The following is a 10,906-nucleotide window of genomic DNA, read 5'->3' as shown; positions in this document are numbered from 1 at the left end:
GCTTCGACTCATCAATGATGTGAGAATCGATAGAATCGATAGCATATAGAGGCCGGTTTAATGATTTTTTGATTCAGAGAGAAAACTACATGAATATGATTTTGAATTCGAGATACAGATTCACTTATCCTTTAAACATGAATTTCCCAACGACTGGAGATGTGTACCCTAAAGTCAATTCAAATTGTGCCTTGTGTGAAGATTGCACAACAACGGAAAAATAAGGGAACATCTTATGTTTTTACAATGGGGTTATTCTCAACGGTTTTCGGTAAACAGTGGGGGTGGGGTTTTTTATATTAGTCTAATTAAAAAAATATTCTCAAATGTTCTCAGTTGAACATATATATATATATATATATATATATATATATATATATATATATATATATATATATATATATATATATATATATATATATATATATATATATGAAATGTTAAAACGATTAGGGAATAGGACTTATTAAGGTAATTAACTTTTCAGGTTGTTCACATATAGGTAACTATCTTTTTTTTGTACACATCTAGGTAACAAACGTTTTGGAACTGTTCACATATGACCATTATGACCTGCTGTAGCAGGTTACATCCAGCTACAGCAGGTCATAATGGTTATATGTGAACACTTTCAACAAGTTCGTTACCTAGATGTGTACAAAAAAAATAGTTACCTAAATATGAACAAAACCAAAAGTAAGAGTAAATTATACGAATGGTCCCTATGGTTTGGGGGAATTTGTGCGTTTGGTCCCTAACTTATGTTTTTTAACTCGGATGGTTCCTATTGTTTATTTTTGTTGCGGGCTTAGTCCCTGTCCTACCTAAAAAGATTATTGTGCCCTTATTAATTTATTTTTTTTAATTAAATTTCTTATTTATGTATTTGTTTTATATGTTTAAAAAAATTAATAGACCCCACATATATGTATCTCCTCACCGTAAAACTGAAACCACATTTGAGAAATTTAATCTGGGTCCCACCGGTCACCATCCCATCTCTCATCCTGTTCAACTTCTATTTTCTTTCCATCTTTAGTGACATGGAAGTCTTCACCATCCTTTTTTTTGTTCTTCAACTCTGGCGAACAAACATCATAACTCACCGTCTCTTCACTTTAGTGGGTTGTAGTGTTGTTTCGCTAGAGTTGAAGGACCAAAAAAGAATGGATGATGAAAACGTCGATATCACTAAAGATGGAAAAGAAATAGAAGTTAAGGATGATGAGAGATGGGACGGTGAGGAGATATGATATGTGCATATCTACACATATATTTTACATCATATCTTAATACTTTTAGCTATAATTATGCTTATTATAGAACAAAAGGTACTTATTATGTTTAATATCTGTTATGTAGCATAAAAGACATGCTCGGAAGCAACATGGAAGCTGGAAGCAGGAAAATGCAGGCTTTGGCAAGAAGAAGACACAAGAAAGATGTTGTTGGACAGCTTGACCCCTCGTGAGCATTTTAACCATATCTCATGACTCGTAACTCCGATTGACGAGATTGAAAATGATATGAAAACTAGACACAATTTCGGATGACTTTTGTGTTTTGAGAAAAGTCGGATTTCCAACTACCACGACGTGGTGAATGGAATCTTCGCGATTTTTGACGCTGGCTTGGGGAATACGGGATAAACATGAGGACCATGACGTGGTGCCTTTACCACGTCGTGGTGGCACAATTTTTGTTAAATATATTTATCTTGGACATTAGGTCGATTCCAGGAGAGAGAGGGCTGAAGGCTGCGACTATTAACGAAGAAATACCCTTCCAAGACCCCTTTGAGGGCAAAATTCAACTAGAGATCAAAGGATAAAGAGATTGGAGCAAGGATTCGCATCTACACATTCGGTTTGCTTAGTTTAATCATGATTAGTCTAGTTTTCCTTATGTTTATATGTTTACCAGTTGTGATTATGGGCTAAAAACCTTTGCTTTCGTTTAGTTAGATGAAACCTAAAACTATGAGTTAGTTTCTTACTTTTTGGATTATATGAATTTGGTTTATGCATGTGTTTGATTATCATTACCTAGCATGTTAAAGTTTGTAACTTTGTTTCTTAATTTCAAGTGTAGTGTAGCTTAGTGACCATTAAATTACATGAACTTGATTACCTAGTGATTTAGTGACCATTAAATTGCTAGAGCTAGGATTGACCATATCTTAGTTAAGTGATAAAAGTAACAATTTAACTGTGTTAGAGAACATAATTGTGACCATAATTGTGTTTAACAAATCTTACATAGCCCAATTATAATTAATAACTAATCTTGTGTTTGCTTGTGTAGGACCTTACAAAGTAGTACATAAATTTGGTGAAAATATTAGTAGATTTGACCAAATTTCTAATTACATATAAATTGGTAACCAACTTTATTAATCTATAAATAAGAACTAACCATAGGAAAAGGTGGATTCGAAACTAAACGAAAGTGTTTTTAATATATTGATTACAGTCGTTTTTAGTTGAGTGCTTAAGTTTTTCTGAACTTGTAAAATCAGATAAAACCCCCATTTTAGTTGTTTTTCTTAGTTTAGCTTTTAGTAGTTATTTTATTAATTAAATACCGTTCCCTGTGATCGACACCCGACTTACCTAAAATATTCTATAATTCGACTAGGTACACTGCCTAGGTGCATTCTAGCTAGTTAAGTTCGTTAGGTTATAAATTCAAAACTAGATAGGTATAATTTGTGCACATCAAGTTTTTGGCGTCATTGCCGGGGAACGACTTATTTGATTTTTAATTTAATTACTTTTAGTTATTCGATCCTTTTTGTGGGTTAAAAACCGCAAAAAGTTATTTTTCAGCATTTATTTAATTTTATTTTTTCGTCTGAACATCAACCACGTCGTGGGAACCTTTTCCACGCCGTGGTCACTTTCCAAGCAGTTTTTAGATTTATTTTTTATTTTTTTGTTCGTTTTACGCGTTTTTTTAGTATTGTTTTAGCAGAAAAATGGGGGACATAGCAACCATGACAATGGAAGAGTACAAACGACATATTAGGAACGAAAATAGATGGGGTATTGATCCACCAAAAATCCCAACCACGACAAAGTTTGAACTTCTGGGGCACATTCTTAGCATGCTAAAAGATATACCTTTTTATGGGAAGGAGCACGAGGACGCCTATGAGCATATAGAAGAGGTGGTGGAGATTTCACATTATTTTAATTCACCAAACGTAAGTGAAGATGCGGTGATGCTTCGACTTTTACCCGTCACGTTGAAGGGTGAAGCTAAGGAATGGTTAAAATCACTTCCCTTTGGAGAAATCACGACATGGGTTGATTTTAAGACCGAGTTCATAAACCAGTTTACCCCTCCTTCAAAAGTGGCAAAGCTTAAGAGAAATATCCATAATTTTCAACAATTAGAAGGGGAGTCGTTATACGAAGCTTGGGAACGTTACAAGAGATTGTTACGACATTGCCCTCAACATGACTTCAATGTGCAACAAGAAATCTCGATATTTTATGATGGAGTCAATGTGTGCACTCGTCAACTTCTAGACTCGCAAGGGCCCATGACAAAGAAGAATCTGACAACAAATAAAGCTTTGATTGAAGAATTCGCTAAGCATTCAAGAGAGTATCACAACTCAAAGGAGGATTTCACTAGAGGTAAGTCAAGTAAATATGGAGGTCAAGATACTATCAGTGTAGTAATTGCAAACCTCGATGCAATGGAAGAAAAGATCACAAAATTGGGTGGACCAATTCAAGATAAATGCGGAGCTTGTGGAGGACCCCATTCTATTAAGGATTGTGAGTTGGAGTACAAGAGAGCTCAAGACACGAAAAAATATCAACAACTAGAGCATAATCTCTACCAATTAGAAAGAGTACAATCCGAGAAGATAGATGCTCTCGAGTCGATGTTATTCAAATTCATGGAAGCTAGCGAAAAAAGACATGATGCAACACTTAAAGTTCAACAAGCATCTGTTTTGAGCATCCACACACAAGTTGGGCAATTAACAAAACTTTTACAAGAAAAGCTATCGGATTTACTTTCAAGAAAAGTCGAGCCAATCCCTATGGATCAAGTCATGGCCGTTGATATAGAAGAATAAAATGAATTGGAGCATATGAAGGACCTTGAAGAGGAGTCTAATCAGTCACTAGAATTAAAAAGGAAAGAAGAAGAAGAGTATTGTGAAGCTTCCCAGTCGCCACGATGTGGAGACAATAGTGCCACGTCGTGGGCGATAAAAGAAAATTATGATTTCTTAGTTGTTGATCCGTATCGACCACCTCTTCCTTTCCAATCCCGTGCCAATGAAAATTTGGTGAAACAAGAAAACATTAAGTTCCTTAAGCATGATGAATTTGAACGCATGAAGGAAGAAGAGTGGGAGGAATGGGAGGAGCCTTTACCAAAAGATCAATTGGAAAAAGTAGTGAATTATTCAAAACCTCCAGTGTCAACGACAATGATGTTTGAGGTGTTTGCTTTTACAAGACCACCAAATCCAGTAATAGAGGCGATTGAAGAAAAAGAAGAAGAGAGTGATGAGTCTCATTTTGACAAGAAAAACCTGGAAAGTGACAAGACAAAAGCTAAAGACACGGGAATGAGGAAAGAACCCAAGCAAAAACATAAAGAAGATGTCAACCCAACAATGCAAGAAAGTTCAAGAAAGGCATTCAACAGACGGGTTGCCTACAAACGAACAAGGCTCAAGATGATGGAGAACGGGGAGGTTACACTTCCACCCAACGCAACGTAGAGTGGGAAGGAGTCCGGCTCACGACTCCTCAAAAAGAAGCCCTTGTCGGGAGGCAACCCGATTTTAAGAGTTTGCATTTTCTTTTCTTTTTCTTTTTGATTTAGTTTTAATTTTATTTTTTTGTTTTAGTTTTATTTCACCTTAACCGAATGATGATGCGTTTCTCTAGTTCTTGATCTTATTTTGTAGTGTTGAACGAAAGTGAAGCAGTGAAGGAGCTTAATTTGAAGAAGCCATGCGATTTTTGAAGATCATAATTGAAAAACAAGTTTTTGAATAAGTGTGGGGTTCCCACATAATGAAGAGAAAAGAATTTTGAAGCATATTTACTGAAAAGAAGACAACACGACGTGGACATCATCAACACATCGTGGCAGTGGTTCAGCACATTTTTTTCAAGAATGGTTCTTTAATTTCATTCGATCAGGCACATTTGCATTCACAAGAAGAAGCTTTCTAGGTATTATATTTAGAGTCCGAGTGAGGGTATTATTAACAAAAGAAGGTTCTTTATAGAGAAAGATTAGAAAACGACGAGAGAAGCGAGATTTGAGCAATTTTTCGGGTGTTTGTTCGCGTCAATAAGTGAGGAGTCATGCCTAACAGCTTCGTACATTCGTTGGTGCCACATATATTCCAGAAATCAACTTATTCTGGCACCGATTATTGTAATTTCAAGACCAACACGTCGTGGTAATCCCCGACACGTCGTGTTGTCGCAGTCAGGATACCAGGAAAATAATCTATTTGAGTCACCACGAGGTGGTGCTTTTCGAGTCCGTTTTTCAAGCCTGATCCCATACTTTCAGTAGTCTAAGTGTTCAGGAGTGGCGTTTCAATTCTATATTGAATTCCATGGTATGGATGAGTTATGCCCACACCATCGAATTTTATTTTTACGCCATGCTGAAATAATGTCCCAGCTGCCACGACATGGTTGACACTTTCCTATGTCATGGGGGAGTTTTTCATCACATCAAGAGGCTTCCATTCTACTTTCCAATTCCGTTTCCACACTTTAGAGCAAGCTAGAGATCCTACACACGATTCAAGATGCATCTTCTATCCCAGGGGAGTCTGTTCCTTTTTCTCCCTCTTTTTAATTATATGTTTTGCATAACATACAATGAGGGCATTGTATGTAATAAGTGTGGGGTAGGGGGTCGAAAAAGTAAATTGCTAGAAAAGTAGTAAATTTAATTTTTTTTTAATTGATTTGAAATAATAATCTAAAAATTTAATCTAGTAATAGTTTGAACTTAAGTTTCTAGTGTTATATGAGATGATCCGATGAGAGCTCAAATATTTAACCGAGCCAATACATGTTATCGTATACTTGTGGCTTCCCAAGTTTTAGTGAAAAGCCATGAGTTATGAAAAGGTAGTCTAGTAGTTTTTATGACATAATATGTTTTGCAGCCTAAACCTGAAATCTATCCAGGAAAGCTTATGTAGTCATTGCACATAGACTAATACCTTTAACCAATAAAGGTTGAAGTTAAGCACTCTTGCTTAAGCATGTAGGATTTGAGTGAAAAAGAAAAAAAAAGTGAGATATATATTAAAAAAAGGAGAGAAATTACCAAAAAGTTGTAAGAATTTTGGAGCTATCAAAGTATGAAGATCAAAAGATAAAAAAATTATGAAGAAATTCGAAAAGTTGAAGATACCAAAAAAATCAAACAAAAAGGTGGTGAATTCAAAGAAATCAAAGATCAAATATCAAAGAAGTGAAGAATTCCAAGAGCTCCAATTTGGTATCTAAAGTTGTAATTTCTAGATTATGTATGCTTGGGTTGCTTAACCAAAAATACCTTGAGGTTAAGAAAGAGTTCTGAGGATTGATTCGGAGGGTTGCAAAAATGAGTGTCGTATAAACTAAGGGGTGAAGGTTCATAAGGATTGTGAGTATTTAGGATTGGGAAGTTGTTAGGATTTTAGACACAAATATGCGCATTAAGGTCTTGGTATAATGGCTGAGTTCAAAATGGATTGTTCTATATGATGGTGGTGATGAAGGTTTGAATTAAAATTAAATAGTTTTGCTTGAGGGCAAGCAAAAGATAAGTGTGGGGTATTTTGATATGTGCATATCTACACATATATTTTACATCATATCTTAATACTTTTAGCTATAATTATGCTTATTATAGAACAAAAGGTACTTATTATGTTTAATATCTGTTATGTAGCATAAAAGACATGCTCGGAAGCAACATGGAAGCTGGAAGCAGGAAAATGCAGGCTTAGGCAAGAAGAAGACACAAGAAAGATGTTGTTGGACAGCTTGACCCCTCGTCAGCATTTTGACCATGTCTCATGACTCGTAACTCCGATTGACGAGATTGAAAATGATATGAAAACTAGACACAATTTCGGATGACTTTCGTGTTTTGAGAAAAGTCGGATTTCTAACTACCACGACGTGGTGAATGGAATCTTCGTGATTTTTGACGCTGGCTTGGGGAATACAGGATAAACATGAGGAGCACGATGTGGTGCCTTTACCACGTCGTGGTGGCACAATTTTTGTTAACTATATTTATCTTGGACGTTAGGTCGATTCCAGGAGAGAGAGGGCTGAAGGCTGCGACTATTAACGAAGAAATACCCTTCCAAGACCCCTTTGAGGGAAAAATTCAACTAGAGATCAAAGGATAAAGAGATTGGAGCAAGGATTCGCATCTACACATTCGGTTTGCTTAGTTTAATCATGATTAGTCTAGTTTTCCTTATGTTTATGTGTTTACCAGCTGTGATTATGGGCTAAAAACCTTTGCTTTCGTTTAGTTAGATGAAACCTAAAACTATGAGTTAGTTTCTTACTTTTTGGATTATATAAATTTGGTTTATGCATGTGTTTGATTATCATTACCTAGCATGTTAAAGTTTGTAACTTTGTTTCTTAATTTCAAGTGTAGTGTAGCTTAGTGACCATTAAATATCATGAACTTGATTACCTAGTGATTTAGTGACCATTAAATTGCTAGAGCTAGGATTGACCATATCTTAGTTAAGTGATAAAAGTAACAATTTAATTGTGTTAGAGAACATAATTGTGACCATAATTGTGTTTAACAAATCTTACATAGCCCAATTATAATTAATAACTAATCTTGTGTTTGCTTGTGTAGGACCTTACAAAGTAGTACATAAATTTGGTGAAAATATTAGTAGATTTGACCAAATTTCTAATTACATATAAATTGGTAACCAACTTTATTAATCTATAAATAAGAACTAACCATAGGAAAAGGTGGATTCGAAACTAAACGAAAGTGTTTTTAATATATTGATTACAGTCGTTTTTAGTTGAGTGCTTAAGTTTTTCTGAACTTGTAAAATCAGATAAAACCCCCATTTTAGTTGTTTTTCTTAGTTTAGCTTTTAGTAGTTATTTTATTAATTAAATACCGTTCCCTGTGATCGACACCCGACTTACCTAAAGTATTCTATAATTCGACTAGGTACACTGCCTAGGTGCATTCTAGCTAGTTAAGTTCGTTAGGTTATAAATTCAAAACTAGATAGGTATAATTTGTGCACATCAAGTTTTTGGCGCCGTTGTCGGGGAACGACTTATTTGATTTTTAATTTAATTACTTTTAGTTATTCGATCCCTTTTGTGGATTAAAAACCGCAAAAAGTTATTTTTCAGCATTTATTTAATTTTATTTTTTCGTCTGAACATCAACCACGTCGTGGGAACCTTTTCCACGCCGTGGTCACGTTCCAGGCAGTTTTTAGAATTGTTTTGGGATTTCTTATATTTTGGGTTAGTTTTTTCTCTTACCTCTAGAATTGTTCTTGCAAAAGGCACAAAGAGTTCTTACTTATTACATGCTCTCTTGAAGATAAAAATTGGGTTTTATTCTTCAAGCTTAAGAGTTGATCAAAGAACTAGCATTCTCTTCAAGTTGATCAATGTTGGTGTCTGAAAGTTCATCCATCTTCTTTAACATTCAAGCCTCCCCTAGAGGACCCAAAGTTCATCAAAGGTTGTTGTTACTTCTTCCTTCTATGGTTGTGTTTTTATCTTTCCATAACTTGCAAGATGATCCTTGGTGGGTTGTAATGTGTTATTATGTTCGAAATTTTAAGACTTTCGTTGCTAATACTTTGAGTTTTTAGAAACTATTTTTGAACAAAACTCAACAATTGGTATCAAGAGCCACCTTGCAAGTTTGGTTAGATTTTTAGATTTATGGAAATCTTAGTTTTTGGAGAATATGGATAACCTAGTTTTGTTTAACAACAAGTTCATACATATTTTCTTTGACAACTTTTTAATTGTTATTGTTGGTGACAAAAACATACATGCATTTTTTTTGTCACGTAAAGTTGTCTTAGAAAAACAGAGGTTGTTTTATTTTTATATGTATTTTAGAGTGCATACAAAAGTCTTGTACCATTTGTGTTGTTTGTGTGATTTGTTTGAAAATGGTTCGTAATATTCTTTTATTCATAAAAGTATGTAATAAAAGTAGCTAGTTTTAATTCTTGTCATTTTGATGTAATAGATTAGTTTTTTACTAGATTTATTTTATGAAAAATGTAACAAGATGAAGATGTAGGCCAATTTTGAAGACTACAAGTGGAGGCCATAATTTTGTAAGGTTTTTATAAAAGTTCTTTTTTTTATAAAAATCTTATAAAAATTGCCACAAACTTGGTTGTTATTGCAAGTGGGAGCTTGAAGAATACTTGAAGATCACATGAAGAACAACTTGTATTATTTGGCCCCTTTGTCCCTTAGGAAAGACTTAACACTTTTTTGTTGACTCACAAGAGTGTTAATTAGATCAAGGTTTTGTTTATGATAAATGCATGCTTGTGTTAAGTAAATATTTTGTGTGGTTGATGATTTAGCTTTTCACAAATTCAAACTATTTTTTGGACAAAATAAACATCATATGAAGTTTGGTTTTCAAATTTTAAAAGTTGAACATAAGATGTAACAAGTTAATACTTTAAAATAAAAACCCGTTTTATTAAAAATGTTAATAACCACAAATTTTGAAATAGTAAAAAATAAGTCTAAAAATTATGATTTTGAAACTTAAACAAACTCCAAGTATTTTTTAATGAAATGAAGTTTTATTAAATAATATTAAAAAGTTCTACAAGGCTCAAACTCAAACTTAATATTGGATATTGTCGTTAAAATTGAACTGGTCAAAATATAAAACCGGGTTTTATATTTGAACCTCAAGTGTGATTTTTTGAAAATTGATATCATGATTAATTGGATGCATACAATTATCATGATATCATATGTTTTAAATAGAATAATAAAACATCCAAATCCCTTTCAAAATGCAAGTCTATGACATCCAACTTTAGAAATATTTGCACACATTTGTATAATACTTGTGGGATAAAGGATACCTAACCATTTGTGTTATCTTTTGGTGGCCAAAGTATTTTTGTGATTTCTATAACCAAGTTATAGGCCAATTATACAAGTTTCTCTACTTGGATGACTTGATTGGAAACCTCTTGTGATAAAGGTCACCTAAGCAAGAGTGTTCCAATGCATAGATGAGACCAAACAGGTCAAATTAACAAACGAATTGTTAAGGGTCTCATACATATAGGAATTACAAGTGGTGTAATTAATAGAAGCTATTTACCTTGTTAAAATTGAGTAAATGGGATAAAGGTCACCTAACCATTTATTTAATTTGTAACTTGGATCTTAGACTTTAAATAAATAATGTTTTTGGAAACAAAAGGGTATTATTTTTAAAGAATTAAATACTAAATAAATCTTTTATAAAATTTTGTAATGGCTCCACCAACTACATAACACATCATCACCCCATGAACCTTCCATCCATGCTTGAAAAAGAAAAATTGGGCCACTCCAATTTTTGTATTGGCATAGAAATTCGAGAATTGTTTCAAAACAAGAAAAGAAAGATTGTGTCCTTGAATCGAAAGTCCCGGAAGAACCACTTTCTGTCCTAAAGGTTGCACATGATGCTTGGCTTAAGCATGTGGATGATTCACTTGATGTTTCATGCCTTATGCTTGCCACCATGATTCCTGATCTTCAACGGGATCTTGAACTCGTCGCCGCCTTTTACATGATTGAACATCTCAAGCAGATGTTTGGTCAGCAAGCTAGGACTGAAATATTTGAAACTGTTC

General features: G+C 34.0%; 1 non-coding gene across 1 annotated transcript; it reads right to left on the bottom strand.

Moving 5' to 3' along the window:
• Positions 1–3,361: 3,361 nt before the first annotated feature.
• On the bottom strand, positions 3,362–3,468 carry LOC145110253 (small nucleolar RNA R71). The gene has a single exon (XR_013709636.1). It is a non-coding gene; the product is annotated as a small nucleolar RNA R71 (small nucleolar RNA).
• Positions 3,469–10,906: the final 7,438 nt, after the last annotated feature.

Source organism: Lactuca virosa, chromosome 4 (assembly GCF_052849685.1).
Source record: "Lactuca virosa cultivar CGN04683 chromosome 4, Lactuca_virosa_CGN04683_v6, whole genome shotgun sequence".
Lineage (NCBI taxonomy): Eukaryota > Viridiplantae > Streptophyta > Magnoliopsida > Asterales > Asteraceae > Lactuca > Lactuca virosa.
This window is presented reverse-complemented; position numbering and strand designations above follow the sequence as displayed.